The following is an 18,796-nucleotide window of genomic DNA, read 5'->3' on the forward strand; positions in this document are numbered from 1 at the left end:
TGTTGTAGTATCACAGGAAGAGAACATCGTCCTGCAATGTTCACGCCTCTAGATATTTTCCACTAATAATGTCTAATCACAATAATAAGTTAGAAGAAATAACTCGCATTTTCACAACTACGTACCAAAAATTCTCGTTTTTCTTCATCACTTCGAAAATTATTTCTCGAAGATATCTGCTATACTACAAGAAAGCAATTCAAAATTAAAGTAAAAGTTCAACTACATGTATACCCAACGACATTTACAATATTGGAGGGACAGAATACTTAAAAAGTGATGTTTCAATCGAAAGTAATCGTGGTGTAGTGGTTAGAGTTCTCGATTGGGAGGTGTTCTTTTTTTTTAATTCTCCTTTTATTATAAACAAGAGCATGGTAACATTATTTGTAATAGCAGTGTATAGTGGCTCCATTGTTCTGGATATGGAATTTATAAAAAAATAAATGAATTGACACACGTTCGAAGGGATATTTTCGTGTATAAGCTCGTGAATTATGATACTCTAACGATAATTGTGTACTGCTTCAAAGACATTGACAAATATTAATGAAAAAAAACTATTTATATTTGTGGCAATTCAGGACATACTAATTTTACCCATTTTCTCACTCGAGTTCAATGCAAGGATACTCCTGAAATATCGAATGAAAAGTTCTCATCATGTGCAATTCTCTATTAAATGTTTTCGCCGAGTCGTACTACCTTCGTTTTCTTTGTTACAAACAAGTATTGTGTGCACATTACATGTAGGAGGAGAGTTGCATCTACATTTCACATTGCTCAGCTCCTTCTACTTAATTTCGGGAGCGAACGTTTGTAGGGTAGTGTTTGCTGTTCAGGACTGTCAATCTGATGGTCGTAGGTTCAAACCCTTCCGGTGGCAGAAAATTTTCATAAGTTTTAGATCTATCCCGTTGCGTTCATTGTCCACGCCGTGTGAAACGGAATGATTCAGTTTGGAATTAACGATGGGGGGGAGGGGAAATATTAAGTTACAAAATCTCCATTTCAACGAACCGAGAAGTGGACAAAAATTGGAGAGTTCTTATAAATATTAAAATTACATTCATGTTTTTAGTGGTATAATCGCAGGTAAAATGAAAGATCTTACATGGAAGATTTTACCTTGCTCTGAACTAAGCCAAAAGGCATTTCGCACTGATCTAATACATTCTACAATACATTTCAAAATGTTATTGAATGTTTCATGTCGATAATTTGACCAATGCATCAATTCTTGAGACGATATTTTCTGAAACTACCTCTTCTCTTCAGTCTCTTCTGTTCTTCTCTTCTCCTTCTTCTCTCCCCTCCTTCTGCTCTGATTTTATCTCATATCGCCTTCCCTACTTTACTCGCATCTTATCTCTATCCCACTCATCTCCACTCCTCGTATCTCCTTTCCTGTCTTAGATTTCCAACTCCACTGCACTCTTCTCCTCTTCTTTTCGTTCTTCTCTTTTTCTCTCCTTTACTCTACTCTCCACTCCCCTCTTCTCGTCTTCTCTTCTCTCATCTCGTTTTCCATCTCCTTTCTCTTCTTTGCTCCATTTTCCTCATCTCTCCTAGAATCTTCTTCCATTCTCCTCACTACTTCTCCTCTTATCGTCTATCCTCTCTTTCTTCTCTCCTCTACTTTTCCTCTTCTCCATTCGCTTTCTCTTTCTCATCTCCTTTGTCACCTCTCGTTTTCTCTCACCTCTTTTCCTTTCTGTAGACTCATCAGCAATGAAATACCAGAAAACCTATTTTTCTTCTTTGAGAAAGAATTTTGTCACTTGCGATATAATAGTGATATTTTTAATACAATAATACTTGTTTTTATTTCTTTCGCGTATTTTATAAATATCTATTGTGCATGAAGTTGCCCCTGAAATTGTGCCTAACTCTACACGCAACCCACCAACGCCTTGTGTAAATTGGGTTGCCTACTTTCAAATGTCGTTGTCCTAAAACTTTTGAGAGACACTGTACAAGTCGGGCGACCTCGCGCCTTCGTCTGCCCCCCCCCCCCCCCACACACACTTTACCTCCGCACTCGAGGTTCGGTGCACTTCGTATTCGGCTCTGATTTGTCTAGGGTTATCTTTCTTTGTACGACAATGCACGTGTGTTGCTACAAGTCAACATAATTATATAATTAACTACAAGAGGCAACGGATAACCTTTGCGAAACCTTATTGCTATAGGGGGATAAATTACTTTGTCCATATCTGTGAAATTAAAACTAAATTTTTTGGATATTTTCTATAGTTTAATTAACGTAAAATTTGAAGTATATACAAGTCGTATCCGAAAGTTCATTTCATTAATTATCGGACCAAAACTCTAATTTTTTATGTTGGAAATCTCTATTGTTTGTGCCTGGATGCTTTACATTTCATGAATTACATCTGGAGTACGCTTGTCACAAGGTAGACTCGCGTTACTCCAAGAAACGTCTTAACAGGCGCTAGGCCGCCTGACGTGTACATTTCTCAACCTCCACGGTGACAAGGCACTAGGCTGCCCGGCGCACCGTAATTACTTCAAAATAACATCCAGTACAAACTACCTTTTTACCTGTAAACTGGACACCAAGGCACTAGCTTGCCCGGCAATCCAATCTCTTACAGCATCCGTTTCGGGAGACCTGTCCTCCGGTCCTAGCTGACCGAAGCAAAAACAGCCTCTCCCTTCCAAGTCTCAGTTCCAACAGCCGACCTCCCCCACTCTCATCTGGGAGTTTATATACGTTTTGTTGGCGTCTGTTGCCGACGGCCCTTCTTTCAAAATTTTTAATCTCTAACAGCTAAACTGCCCGCCTTTCTTTTGAACTTTCGAAACACGTAGAAAGAACAGAGAGCTACATGGTATTTATACATGGAATAATACGAACCTAAAAATACATAATAAATTGATTTACACTAATCACACATATATATGTTTATACACTTGATTACCCAATTAATTAACATATTAATAAATATTTCAATAAGAGAAGAAAAACACTGTTGCCCTGACACGGGGGCAGGGTAACAGTATTGTAAGGTGAAAGGATGTGCTATTCATTTTAAGTTGGCTAACATGCAGTAGTTTTTGTAAGTTCAGCTTAATGATTGATATAATCTACGCATTTATTTATTTGTAATCGCGAGATTTTCTTCCCTAGGTCTGTTGGCGAGACTACTGGTTAAGATTCTACTGTACTTACATGTGAGATAAGAGGTGAAAAGGGTTTACTAGAAGTCCAAAGCGGCAGAGCAAGGGACGAAAAAGTCGTGGATAGAACGAAATTACTATTTATTTCGTGGGCCATCAATCCTGATTTGCTTATCTAACCACCACTGCATACCCAACCTAACGCAGGACGAAGTTATAGGCGAGGCAGAGCAATCACAGAAATATTATATCAAACAGATATTGGTCCTCCGCCTCTTAGCGGAGTGGTTATCACACAGCGCTACAACGCCAGAGGTTCAGGGTTCGAATTACGGCCAGGGCATGGATGTTCTTTGTGTGTCCCTTCATCAATTTCATCATATCATCACTCATTCTCATGTTCACCATTAGCCAAAAGTGGCAGGAATGTGAGGTAAAATAAACCAAATCAATCAATCAAAGCTCTCGAAAGTGATATCAAAAGTTTAATCTGTTCACAATATTGCAAGGCTTTTGTATGATAAGAACAGTCACGGTCATTTATAGGTTATAACAATTCCATTGAAAGTCAATGTATTCACTACAACCCAGAAGTGTCCGTGACTGTACAAGGCAATTCTACCTAGCCCTCCAAGGGTATGCCGACCTCCGTTACGGAATGGTTAGCACGGCGTCAGGGGTCCCGTGCGGAGTTCAACTTCCGATCTCACCTGCAAAGTTTCCAGGTTCGAATCCCGGCCTGGGAGTTTTCTGTGAGTGTTCCTTCTTCAATTACACCCTATCATCACTCATCCACATCGTTGTGATTTGCGAGATGTCCGCAGAAAAGCGACGCTAAATAAAATATAAATAATTCATACAAGAATTAATAATACCCAAAAGCGCGGGTGCATACACACAAACACGAACACACACACATGCACCAAATCACACACAAAATATCTTAATAAGATTAAAAGCTTTGATATTTCCTTGCACAAGTATATAGAGGAGGTCTTTAGTAATTTCTTGCGGGAGGGCCCAAAACTTTCAGTTAGTAACTCAACTGGTTGAATTGTGGAATGTAAGTTACCAATAAGTACTCACTATTAACAATGGATGATTGATTTATGCAAGATGTTTGGAATGCTGCATTGAGCTATTAGCTCCAAAATAAAATCGTATGACTGTATTGTAACGAGTGACTAACATCCAGGTGCTATTCAGAACAATCATTCGTAGTGTGTAATATAGGCGGGTTTGATAACACCGATAACGTATGTAAGCATTACTTTTAGTTGTTGGTAGCTTGTTTTGGAGTAACATAAGCTCATTGTTCTGCTCGTGGCTGTAAAAAGTCTTGGTGCTTCCTTCACAGAACCCACAAGTGCAAACGAGAAGTGATTCGAGGCTGCAGCTTCAGCAGAAACGGAAATGGAACTGCAAGGTAACATTTAAAAAGTAATCTATTTTCCTCATTGTTTATTCTTACCGTTACTTCAGTTTTTCACACCATTCTCCTTAAATTATTTCTGCTCGTATAATTTAGACGCAATTAACTTTTATTTTCTTACTACTTGTAGTAGGGTGGAATTTGCTAAATTTTGCTCCAACCCGGAATTAAATACTAAAGATAAGATTTTTTCCAAGAATGTTCACCAATGTTAGGACAACTAAAATCCAAAATGCTAAGAAATTGAAGCTTGGGCAAACTATTTTATATGAGGATCAGTCAATAATTGGTGGAATAAGCGAAATCGTTGCTCTAAGCCGGAATTATTTACTACAGAAAAGATTTTTGATAGGAATGTTTCCTAATGTTAGGATAACTCAAATCCAAAATGCTAAAAGATGGAAGCTTAGGAAATCATTCTACATACGAGGGTCGGTCAATAAGTATCTTCATTTTTCTTTAATTTTCTTTGGGGTGACCACGCTGCTTTCTGCGCGGGCATGTCAATGAAGTGTGCATTCGACGTGTGATTAGTGTATATGTGACCCTCACAACAATTTTCTTTGTTGTTTTACATGGTGAAAATAGTCACACCCTCCATTTGCACCAAAGAAGAACAGCGATCAGTAATATCTCTTTTGTGGTCTGAAGGTGTATCAAGAACTGAAATCTACCGAAGGCTTGCATCACAATATAGAGGATTAATGTGCAGATGGTCTGCCAGTTCATCGTTAATTACTCGTGAGTTTGAATCATGGTATGGACCTGTTCAATGTGAAGTGGATGTGAATGGCCATTCTGCTGCTCCTTCAAACTTGACACTAATTGTTACACCGTTTTTGGAACTTCTCAATGCGTTCCAAAACACTTCATCGTGATTAGTACTTCATCAATATTGTGATGCAAGCAAGTGTATTTCGTTCCCTGGCAATCTCACCTCTGCCAGCTGAAGTAATCTTGTGTTGTTAAAGTTCTCTTCGTGTTAAGTCACACATCTTGGGATGATGACCGCATTGTTCTTTTTCGACTTAATTTTTCTCTCATTATGTCGAAATTCGATTGTGGATGTGTTGTGCATTCCTCTTCTCGCTCTTCTCCACTTCGCATCTTCAACGCTGTTCATCGTGCTGGTATTCGTCTGGGTTCCGTTGTATTTCGTACCGGTCCAATCTCTACTTGTGTATGGAGGTATTGGGTCCTCGTCATTTCTAAAAAGGCAACTTATTCTTCTTGCGCTCGATGACATCCCATCCATGTCACCACAGTCTCTGACGAGAGAAGGTTGACAGTATACTGTCTTCATCCTCGTGCCATAAGGCCACAAAGGCCACTCTGTGTTCGTGCAGACGAGATCCTCAGTACTTGGTGCTGATAGTGAACTGCTTAGAACCCTACTCTCTTTCAGTCTCTCCTCATTTAAGAATTACCTGCATGTCCAAAGACAGAGACATCTATTTTTCTCTTTTATTATCATTATTATTATTATTATTATTATTGGTTTCTTACAGAGCATTCCCTGACATCCGCTACGAGACTCGGCGGCAAGTGGCCCTGCGTCAGCGCTTGTCTTTCCCGGTTAACGGGGTCCGCACAGTCGCTGGAGTCAGCTATTAAAATTACAGTTTCCATATTGTGTACTAACCTTGACTACAGAAGGTGTTGAAAATGATGTCTTTCTGCTGCAACACATTCCTGGCATCTCCGAAGGAAATTGGCATTTACACGTGCAAGTTCGTTTACTGTAATTCTCCCGATTTTAGAATTTTAGCGGCTCTAAATGCTGTGGTTTTTGAAACACCCGTATCTTGTGAGAGGAGACGGTTATATTTCCGAGGAGATTGTTCTAACCTTTGTCCTATCTCATCGAGTTTTTCCTCAGTAAGTACACATGGGTTTTTCTTTCCACTTATATTCAGAACTGACTCTGTTACTCTAAATTTTTTAACGAGGTTTAATATAGTCTTGTTTTGTCTTGCGTAGTAGTTGTGCTGTCTAATTTGTTTATGTTTGTCTTGTGTAGTAGTTGTGGTGTGTTTGTGTTTATATTGTGTTATAGTTGTGATGTGTTTGTGTGTGTCTTGTGTAGTAGTTGTGCTGTCTAATGTGTTTGTGTTTGTCTTCTGTAGTAGTTCCTCCATTCATATTGGGGGTTAGGCGTAGAGTTGACAACTCTGCACTGTAAAAAAGCCATGTCAAGAATCAGCAATATAAGACCATGGATGTTCCCAAGGTAAAATATTCCGGAGTTAAAATAGTCCCCCGTTCGGATCTCCGGGTGGGGACTACTTTGGGAGGTCCCTGGACTAAGGATAAGATCTGCGTTAGGAATAAGGATATTAAATTAGGCACCTGGAATGTTCTGAGCCTTTACCGGCCTGGGGCATTTCAGTGTACAGTTAATGAGATAGTGAAGTATAAATTAGATGTAGTAGCTGTCCAGGAAGTTAGGTGGCCAGGAGAAGGGAATTGTAAAACTAAAAATTATACTTTTTTCTATGGTGGTACTGAAAATCATAATTTTGGAACAGGCTTTTTCATAAATAATAGAATTATCTCGGCTCTTAAAACAGTAGAATTTATTAATGATAGGATATCATATGCAGTTTTACAGGGTAGGTGGTGTAAAATTATTTTAATAAACATACATGCACCAACGGAAGATAAAGATGATAATACTAAAGATGATTTTTATACAGAGTTAGAACAGGTCTTTGAAAAATTTTCTCAGTATGATATGAAAATTCTGTTAGGTGACTGTAATGCACAGATTGGCAAAGAAGAGACATTTAAACCCACAATTGGTCAAGAAAGTCTTCATGAATTAAGTAATGATGATGGTATAAGATTGATTACTTTTGCAACCTCAAAGAATTTAATTGTGAAAAGTACCACTTTTAAACATAAAGATATCCATAAATATACCTGGTCTTCTCCAGATGGTAAAACTCATAATCAGATAGATCATATTCTCATTGATAAGAGAAGGCATACTAGTATAATTGACGTTCGTACACATAGAGGTGCTGACTGTGCCAGTGACCATTACTTAGTAATTGCTAAATTAAGAGAAAGACTCGCAGCGATAAATCATAAGCAACAAAATCTAAAAGTTATAAAATTTGATACAGGAAAGTTTACTGATGAAAGAATGAAGAAAGATTACCAAATTAAACTGTCAAATAGATTTGATGTTTTGCAGGATTTAAATGATGATGAAAATATAAATGAAACAGACGTAAATAAGAATTGGGAGCACATACGTAATGCAATATAATCAGTAGCTAAAGAAAGTATAGGATACCATAAACCGAGAAAAAGTAAGCTATGGTTTGATAATGAATGTCATAATCTAATTGAAATAAGAAATCAGGCTAGACTTAGGTGGTTAAATAACTCTGATGATACAAATATAAACAATTATAATAGAATAAAGCGAGAAGTTAACCGCAAGTTTAGAAGTAAAAAAAGAGATTACTTGAAAAGCAAAATTAACGAAATTGAAACAAACAGCAAAAATAAAAATATCAGAGATTTATATAAAGGTGTAAATGAGTTTAGAAAGGGGTGGCAACCTAAAGTAAACTTGATAAAAGATAAATACGGTGATTTTCTTGCTGACCAAAGCGATATTCTAAATAGATGGAAGAACTACTTTAATGACCTTTTAAATGTCCATGTAGGAGATAAATCAGAAGTGAATGAAGTACACACAGCAGAACCTTTAGTTCCAGAACCTAACTTGACTGAAGTTAAAGATGCTATTAAAAGGCTAAAGAATAACAAAGCACCTGGCATTGATTTAATACCAGCTGAGTTAATTAAATATGGTGGAAATTCATTAATATGTCAAATTCATAAATTAATTTGTTTAATATGGAATAAAGAAGAAATCCCTCAACAGTGGAAAGAATCCATAATTGTTCCTGTGTTTAAAAAAGGTGATAAAATGAACTGCAATAATTACCGTGGAATTTCTCTACTCTCAACAACATACAAAATATTGTCTAACATTCTTTTAACAAGACTAACACCGTATGCTAATGAAATTATAGGTGATTATCAATGTGGATTTAAACGTAACAGATCAACTACAGATCAAATTTTTCACATCAGACAGACACTTGAAAAAAAGTGGGAATATAATCAAAATGGCCATCAGCTATTCATTGATTTCAAAAAAGCATATGATTCGGTCAAAAGAGATAAATTATATAATATATTAGTAGAGTTTGGAATACCTAAGAAGCTTGTTAGTATGATAAAAATATGCACGAGTGAAACAGAAAGTAAAATTCGTGTGGGTATTAATATGTCTGACAAATTTAAAATTCATGATGGGTTAAAACAAGGATATGCATTATCTCTCTTGCTCTTTAATTATGAATATGCTGTAAGGAAGGTAAAAGAAACTAAAGAAGGACTAAAATTAAATGGTGTGACTCAGTTGTTAGCATATGCAGATGATGTAGACTTACTGGGGGATGATGTGAATACAATTAAGAATAATGCTAAAATATTTTTCAAAACTGCTAAAGAGATAGGTTTGGAAGTTAACAAAGAGAAAACTAAATATATGCTTACAGGCCGAAACCAAGTGTTAGGTAATAATCAAAATCTAATTATTGATAACAACTCGTTTGAAACAGTTTCGAAATTCAAATACTTAGGAGTAATATTAACAAATGAAAATTATATTAAAGAGGAAATAAAAAGTAGGCTTAATTCAGGAAATGCATGTTACTTCTCTCTTCATACACTTTTGTCTTCTCGTTTAATATCTAAGAAACTAAAAGTTAAAATATACGAAACCGTAATTTTGCCTGTAGTATTATATGGGTGTAAAACTTGGTCCCTTACATTGAAAGAGGAACATAAATTGAGAGTATTTGAAAATAAGATCCTTAGTAAAATATTTGGACCTAAAAGTGATGAGGAGACAGGTGAGTGGAGAAGGTTACATAATTTAGAACTACGTAATTTGTATTCATGTCCAGATATTATTAGAATAATTAAATCAAGAAGACTTAGGTGGCAGGCCATGTGGCACGAATGGCAGAGGAAAGAGGAGTTTACAGGATTCTTGTTGGGAAACCTGATGGTAAGAGACCTATAGGAAGGCCAAGACGAAGATGGAGGGACAACGTCGAGATGGACCTAAGGGAAATCGGTAGGGATGGAAAAGAGTATATAGATCTTGCTCAAGATAGGGAAAGATGGAAGGCCTGTGTTGCTGCAGCCATGAACCTTCGGGTTTAAGAAGGCTAGAGAGTTAGTTAGTTTAGTTTAATATAGTCGTCCTATGTGGAACGGGAACACCAGGAAATTTTGTTGCAAAACGTCGTCGCACTTCTCCACAATTCATCTTTCCGAAGAAACACTCGACAAGATAAATCCATTTTTGTAATGTAAACTTTTGTGGTGCCATATTAAGCCACAATCTTCAACAGACGGACACGACACAACACAACTTGCGAGGGAGGATTATACTGGCGTCAGTCTGCAACGTCAACAGAAGGGGAAAGAGAGCGAAGGCAGGGAGAGCGGAAAAAAAACAGACTGTAGCGTGCAACTGTCGCGGACCCCGTTCACCGGGAAAGACAATCGTTGACGCCGGGCCTCTTGCCTCCGAGTCTCGTAGCGAATGTCAGGGAATGCTCTTTATATGAATGGGTCCATATCGGTTGAATAAATGGGTTGTGTGTGCCTTGTTGTCAACTCGCACAGTCACAGCATTACTTTACAATCTCCTTGTTACATCTAGGGCCTCCCCGATGGCGCAGAAGTAGCGTCGTCGCCTTGTAATCAAGGGGTCCCGGTGAAGGCACATAGTGGTTCGGATCCCACTTTAAAGTGTAGGTCCAGTCCCGATTAGCTTCACTGTGCATAAAGTGGACTTAAAACACCAATTCATTCAATCAATCAAAATCCTTGTTCCACATACTTGTACACAGCAGAACTTTATGCAATACTAAAGGCGCTGTACTTTAGTCAAGTTCACACTTTGCAGAGTTCGCATTTATTCTGATTCCTACAGGTGCTCCAGCGTCTGGAACTCCTTGCTTCCGGACACCCTACAGGCGAGTGAATTTTTCGATGGTGAGCGTCTTTCTCTGTACGTGATAGTTGGGCATTAAAGGCAACGATGCAGCTGCAGCTGCTGCCAAAGTCTTCCGAAGTGCTTTGCACCTTATACAAGCCAGGGACTATCAGAATGTGTTCCGTTTTTTCCCCTTTGAGTTTTGGCAGGTTGGGTTGATTGATTAAGTTGGTGTTTTAAGTTCACTTTATGAACAGTAAGGCTGATCGGGACTGGACCTACAGTTTAAAGTGGGATCCAAGCCACTATGTGCCTCCACCGGGACCCCTTGATTACAAGGCGACGACGCTACCACTGCGTCATCACAGTGGCGAGGCCCATTTGGCAGGATGGAGTAACAGGGAACAAGCTCCACACTGTTGATCCCATCATTGGTGCACACCGTCCCTCTCGCAGAGAAGGGATAATACTAAGTCGGCTTCTCATTGGACATGGCTGCCTCACCCATAGCTCTCATGTGCAAAAGTTTGACCCTCCAAACTTTAATGCTATTTTAAATGTTCGGCACATTATTATGGAACGCTCTGTTTTTAATGTCCTCAAATTTTTCTTATTTCCCACACCTTATCCTGCATGTTGGGAGGAGATGACAAGGTTTAACCAATTATTTTTGATTTCTAAGAAGCACGGATGTTTTCAACTGTCTCTAGGTAATATTTTAGTGCCTCCTTATCTTTTATGTTGCAATATTATCATGCAATTTTTGTAACTTTCATAGACATAGGTCCAGGACTATTTTGATAAATAACGGTTACATTTGCAAAATTGTAACAATTTTGTTACTTTACTCTCTCAGGTTTTAGGAGGTTAACAAAAGTGCCATTAAGTGTAAATTATCATAAACCTGAACAATGGGGGGTAGTGTCCCCCTTGCGCCCGCCAAGATAGGCCTATTCTCATAGACGTTTCCATTTCCACATAAACATAAAACCTTCCAAGACATTCGTATTGCAATATGCCATCACATAAGTTTCCACTTCATGTTTTCACTTTAATACAATGTGGCGCAAAATTCAGTTCCCCGAAACAGTTACAATCACGCTATGTTTATCAGTTGTACACCATCTCCTAAACCATTCCTCCCAAAGTGAAATTGCAAGGCAACCCCAGCCTATCAGTGACCACGTAATATCACTATCTGTGACCTATTTCGATCATTATTTCTTCATTCCGTCATTAGTTCCATGAGCCAACTGACTTATGCGCCACCCTGTACTTCTACAATTCGGACTTTACACTCTATTATACCGTCATACATTCCAGTTACTGCTACGATTCATGAATGAGAAAAAACCTTTTGGTAAAACTTTGTGTTTCTCATAATATTCATGGCATAGCCTATTTAGTCTTTATTATTGTTCCTTAGAGATCTAGATTTGCCCAAGGCGCACGGGTTTAGCATTCTGGCTATAAGTTGCCCTGAAGTAGATGAACAATACCTCCAAATATAATTTCTTTAGTAATTACTTCCGGGTCCTATCCCTACTATTGCTTCCAACACAAGTTTTTATGAGCCCTTATCTATTGCTTTATTTGTAAAGCTATTTAACGAGGTTTGTGTCTTCTGTTCTCAACGAAGACTGTGCATGTGAAATTTTGTTGGACACTCACTGCTAAGAAGGATTAGTAATTGAGAAGTTAAGTTGATTAGAATATTTGACAGTCCAACCAAAGATATATGCAACCAAATTGCCAGTTTCAATATTCATTTAGCTATATTGACTCAATTATTGTTCCAGAACTGAAACAAACCGCAAACTCTTAAAAATACCATCAGTAATACAACTAGAGCAAAACTTTCTATTGTAAACACACTACGGATGGAAAAAACTAAGATTTGAACAGATTCCGAGAAATCGCTATCTATCGATTGATTTTGATAATTAACTTAAATACACAAATAAATTGAGCCGATAATAATTGTTCTTGTTTTGTTTGAAATAATTATTTTTATATGTTCTGTGAGGTATTTGAAATAAATATATATAATATAATATTCCTACCCAAGGAATAAATATTTACATTCACGGAAGCATTCATTCCCTCTCATCTCCCCTCAGTTATCACCTGCCTATGTTCTTCAGTCCACCTTAGCCTATGTGTGCATAAGGTTGACTTAAAACAAACTTCAAACAATTTTTCAGTGGTCCAGTGTCATATGTGTATATTTATTCCTCTAGGATATCGAAACGTTAACATGATATTTATTGTTAATTTGTAATTTATTTCACTGTTATGGACTGCGGCCGATGGTCAAACCTGGACTATTGTAATGGCGTTAGGCTAGCATGTGGTAATTGTTTTACTACCAGGAGCGTATTACTCTTGTTGTAGTACTTTCTGACTTATTAAAACAAGAAATATCAAATGTTTTATATTGTGTGATCTGTGTTTACGTACAGTTTTATTTAGCTACACATACATCCCCTGCTCCGTATATACATCTTTTCGTTACATTCCATTAACAACCTACACATTTTGCCTTTTGCACCAAAACAGAGAAATGCACTTCTCAGGACTTTACTCTACGAGCGCACTATTTAGCATAGCCCTAAACCGTCCCCGCAGTTTATCATGCAGAGGTCCCTATACATACGGCGCTCACTCTTTGTGCCTCTCTATGCATCCATCTGGGTCAGTAAAAAACAGCCTGAATCCATCGGTCCTTGTATCGGAGTATCTGAAAGAGCTGGCAACTGTCTGAGTATCTGAGAGTCTGTGAGTCTGTGTCTGAGAGCCAGTGTTGCCACAATCTGTAAGCCCAATTTTCCTTTGGAAGGTTACAATTTCCCTTTTTCGCCCATTTTTTCATCTAAAGAATTAATAATAATAATAATAATAATAATAAAAAAATATCATTGAGCCATGTTCGTATGTATGTACAAAATGTTAAACAATTTATCTTTTAAATGCTACGACACCAGGGGTCCCGGGTTAGAATCCTGGCCTGGACATGGCTGTTTGTGAGTGTCCATTCATCAATTTCATCATATCGTCATTCATTCCCATATTCGCAATTATCCAAAAGTGGCAGAAAAGCGAAGTAAAATAAACCAAATCAATAACTTTTAAATGTTGCTATTTTTGGGATAAACCAAGCAATTTTTTCGTTTTGCGATGAAAGCTAGAACATTACATTAAAGTTGACAACTGAAGATTTTCTTCAGTAAAAAGCAAAACACATGAACAGAGATTGGATTTAGGGAGAACAATGCCCCTTGTCTTCATCACACCATCAGAAGAAAATGAAAAATATTGTACACAAAATGTTGTTCTAGTAAGACGCAGATGAAACGTCATTTTCTTTTAAATGTGAAGTTTGTGTGGAAAATCACACTTTTTGCCTTCCCATCAAAATTTTTAAATTCGGCTCATATGTATACACGTTTTATTGTTTTATTTTTTTTAAAAAGAAACATATATAGTACATACTGAGCAAATGTTCCAATCTGTATCCTATTTCCATTCTGGTAAATGTCACATATTATGTGGAATCTTATAACGCACAGCAAGTCTATTATTAAAATTTAATCCATTGGGTCTGAGAGGTATTGTTGGTCACTTGCACATTGTTGCCCATAACATCTCACATAACACTATTACGAATCTAAGTTATATACACACACGCACACACACAAAACTCGCTTAAAATGCATTGTAGTTGTCTATATACGTACATTGCTTTACACAAAGCACGGCACATCACGACTCCGTTTTGCTGTATAGTGTCTCTCAAAAGTTTTAGGACAACGACATTTTAAACTAGGCAACCCAATTTACACAACGCGTTTGTGGGTAGAGTTAGGCTAAATTTCAGGGTTGCCACGTGAACAACAGATATTTATGAAATCTTCTTCGTCTTCTTATTTGGCGCTACAACTCTGTATGAGTTTTGGCCTGCTCAACAATTTTCTTCCATTTAATTCTATCCTGGGCATCCTTCTTCCAATTTCAGATCTTCATTATTCTAATATCGTTTCTAACATCATCTTCCCATCTAACTTTAGGTCTACCTACTGGCCTCTTGACAAATGGTTTCCATTTATATCTTTTTGACTGTTCTCTCATTAGACAATCATTCGATATGACCTAACCAGCTTAATCTTTGGGCTTTTATGAATCGAATTATATTCTTATGCTTAATAAACTGGTCTAACTCGTCATTTGTTTTTATTCTCCAAGAGCCATCGCTCAATTTGGAGGGGCCAAATATTTTTCTTAATATTCTCCTTTCAAATATAAGTAATTTTTGTATTAAGCTATCTTTCAGGACCCATGTTTCACAGGCATATGTTGTCACTGGTCTAATGATTGTCCAATATAACTTTAGTTTTGATTTTTTTGAGAATAGATTATTTTGTAATAATTTTTGATTTGCATAAAAAGCTTTGTTTTCTGCTATAATTCTTTCTCTTATTTCTTCTTCTATTGAATTATTGGTATTCACAATTGAGCCTAAGTATTTAAAAGATTGAACATTATCAATACTCATTGTGTCTATTATTAGTTTATTTTCTTTATTTGGTTTCCTCCCACATTTCATATATTTTGTTTTACTTTCATTTACTATTAGACCATATTTTATTGCCTCATTTTTGAACATTATGAATGTGTCTAGTATGGCCTGCTTTGTTCTTGCCATTACTAATATATCATCAGCATAGGCAGACAGCTGTTTTAATCGGGTAGAGATATTACCTCTTATTTCAAGTTTGGATATTATCACATCCATTACGATGCTGAATAGTAGTGCTGACAAAGGGTCACTTTGTTTCACTCCAGATTTTACTTCAAACTGATCAGTAAGATCATTATTAATTTTCACTTTGGCCCTAGTATTCTGGAGTGTAATTTGGATCAGGTTTACTAGTTTTACTGGAACATTAAAGTGTAATAGGCATTCAGGGATGAATGATCTTTTGATAGAATCAAAGGCATGGGTATAATCTATGAACACATTATGTAGCTCAATATTAAATTCATGACATTTTTCATATATCTGTTGTATCATGTAAATATTGTCTATGGTTGATCGGTTAGATCTGAAGCCCATTTCGTATTCACCAATTTGATGTTCTACAAATTCATTTAGTCTGTTGTACAATAAGATAGCATATATTTTATAAATTAAATTTAACAAAGTTAGATTGGTCTATAATTCTTACAGTCTTTACGATCACCTTTCTTAAATAGAGGGCAAATTATTCCTTACAACCAGTCATCTGGGATCTGCTCACTATTCCATACTTTATGTATAAGGTCACACATATTTTTGTTTAAGGTTCGTCCACCCATTTTAATTAATTCTGCTGAGATATTATCTGGGCCTATAGCTTTGTTATTCTTAAACTTATTTATTATGGTATTTATTTCAGTATATGTTGTAACATCGATCTCTTCATAATTTATCTGATTTACATTTCTTAGGTGAGTATTGTCATGTGTTTCCTTATTGTTTAAAATATCGCTGAAATATTGTTTCCATCTTTCCAATACAAGTTTCTTTTCTGAAATTAATTTTCCTAGTTTATCTTTACATAGTGGAATCATTGAAATTTTTTCCTTGTTAAAAAATTTCATTTCTTTATAGAATTTCCTAGTTTCATTTTTCGTACTTGATTCTTCGATGTCTTTGATATTATTATTTATCCATTCTTTCTTTTTTCTTTTACAAATCTTTGTGGCATTTTTCCTTTCTTGTATGTAGTCTTCTTGGTTTGCTCTTTTTCTTCTGTTTAAGCATTTCATTCTTGCTTTATTCTTCTCATCTATAGCTAATCTACATTCTTCGTCCCACCATTCATTGAATGTTCTCTTTTTCTGGGGATGGAATATTTCATTAGCTGCTTGAAGTATTGATTCCTTAATGTTTTGCCATTCTATGTTAGTATCCTGTGACTCATCGTTTTCTTTTAGTTTTCTTTGCAAACACTGTCTATATAGGTTTTGCATTTTAGAGTCACTTAGGTTGTTCTTGTTCCATTTTTGTAGATGAATCTGTTGGTATTTAATTGCTATTATTTTTTGTTTTCTTTCCAGTTAGACCAAGAAGTGGTCCGAATCGCAATTAAATCCACGTCTAGTCTTAACGTCTTGGAACGTACTACTCTTAGTTGAATTAACAAGCACATGATCTATCTGGTTCAAAGTCTTTGTATCGGGTGAGATCCAAGTTCCTTTATGGATATTTTTATGTTGAAATTTTGTGCACATTATCATCATGTTGTTACTAGCTGAATATTTACATAATAACTCACCATTCTTATTACATTCATTGTGTAGAGAGTGGTTGCTTGACATGTATGCATTTTCACGTCCTAGTTTTGCGTTCATATCTCCTAGTATTATTGATATATCGTGTCTGGGTGTTTGATCTTGTATCAACTGTAAATTTTCATAGAATTGACTTTTATCTTCGTCAGATGAGTCTTTCGTAGGGGCGGGAACTCATATTAAAGAAAGATTATGAAATTTGCCCTTCATTCTAAGCTTACAGATCCTGTCATTGTGAGGTGTGAAGCTTAATACATTTTTCCTGAATTCCTTTCGTACCATAAATCCGGTTCCTAAGCCAAGCGTCAGGTTAACCTTGCAGCAGGTTTTCGCATATGTAGATCCAAACGTGCGCGCAAGAATATAGTTCCACTGAGACGGGTTCTATTCCGACACAACTGCATACTTGCAAGAAAACAGTTATTTAATTTGTAAAATAAAGACAAAATAATACATTCATTAGCAGGTGTGGACTTGATCGGTTGCAATCACTGTGCAGACGAACCTGGATCCGCAGATTTGCCAACTGGAGTTTGTATTGAGCTGAGGAATCCCTGAAGCCCAAGTGCGAGTCGAGCAAGACTGAATACGTTGCAGAGCGCGTGGAATCCGTGATACCAGTGTTGCATATCCCACTATTTTAACCCTATGTTTATTGTGATTAATAATCGTGCTATACAGCGGCGAGAATGGCTGAATCAAGCAAGGTCTCCTGTTCAGCGAGTGTTATTGTGGGCTTCATCCGAAGGGAAAAGCTCTTCAAATCAAGCAAGTTGTTTAAAATGCATAATCCTCCTTACGGAAACAAGATCAAAGTAGAACAGGGCGTGAGGTGCTTTGCCGTCAATGGGCGCACGAACTGTATCCCGGGTGTTGAATGATTTGCGGTTTGAGTTTAGGAAGAGGAAACGATTGTTTGTTGTTTGACTACAAAAGAATGTCCCCGGTATTAAAAGATATCCCCGTGAGAAGAAACATGTTTATTATTTGGACCAGACGTGCTTTAACTCTGGGAGGGGCGTGGGCGTTATGTTGATTTTTTATATATATATATATATATATATCACCATGCAAAACCACCGCCAGGGCTGAAGAAACCGACGAGAAAGGGAGAGGGGAAGGGGGAGGCTTATTGTTTCACCCACTGACGGCAATGAAGTCTTTGTTGAAGGCGCATATATTTACTGTTCCGTGCAAGGAAAGGGATGGATGATTAGCAAGAAATGGACAGACCAAGATTTGAATCCTGGTTTAGTGAAGTGATTCATAAATTGTAACCAGAATAATAGCAGCAGACAATGCACCTGATTGTATATATCCACAATAACAAATCATACTTTTTTTTTTTTGCTGGTATAACTTGAAGTGCGTGTGTCTTACAGTAACAAAGGTTTTCATAAACGTATTTTTTTATAAACCAAAAACAATAATTTGTCATTAAATTCAAGAGGGCCTGTCGTTGTTTACTTATATCTTTGTTTATTCTTATTTTTGCGTGCTCGAAATATACACACATGCTCATGGGCGTCCGGATGGGGGGGGGGGCAAAAATTATGTATTTCACACATATAATTTCATTTTAGCCACAATAATATGTGTTAATTATTGCATTAACACAATAAATTCAAATTTAAGCAATGTTATTAGGGAACTACACTCTTTTGGGGGAAATGTGACTTGTTTGCCCCCCCTGGGAAAAATACTCTCATGTTTCGAAGATATTTCGCATTTATATTAAGTAATGACACCTTTTTTAAATAATTTATGCGCCGAAAGTACTTCTAAAATGTTATGTTTCAGGAGACAAAAAGAAACACAAATATATTCCGCTTGACATGCATGCGGGTTTT

General features: G+C 36.8%; 1 long non-coding RNA gene across 1 annotated transcript in view; it reads left to right on the forward strand.

Moving 5' to 3' along the window:
* Positions 1-4,447: 4,447 nt before the first annotated feature.
* The window catches only part of LOC145984507 (uncharacterized), a 40,870-nt gene continuing 26,521 nt past the window's right edge, over positions 4,448-18,796 (forward strand). The window contains exon 1 of the long non-coding RNA XR_014441336.1: positions 4,448-4,570. This is a non-coding gene — a long non-coding RNA (uncharacterized LOC145984507). The remainder of the gene's footprint in view (positions 4,571-18,796) is intronic.

The sequence above is a fragment of the Lepisma saccharinum genome, chromosome 2 (genome assembly GCF_977018435.1).
Source record: "Lepisma saccharinum chromosome 2, izLepSacc3.1, whole genome shotgun sequence".
In the NCBI taxonomy this organism is placed as follows: Eukaryota; Metazoa; Arthropoda; class Insecta; order Zygentoma; family Lepismatidae; genus Lepisma; species Lepisma saccharinum.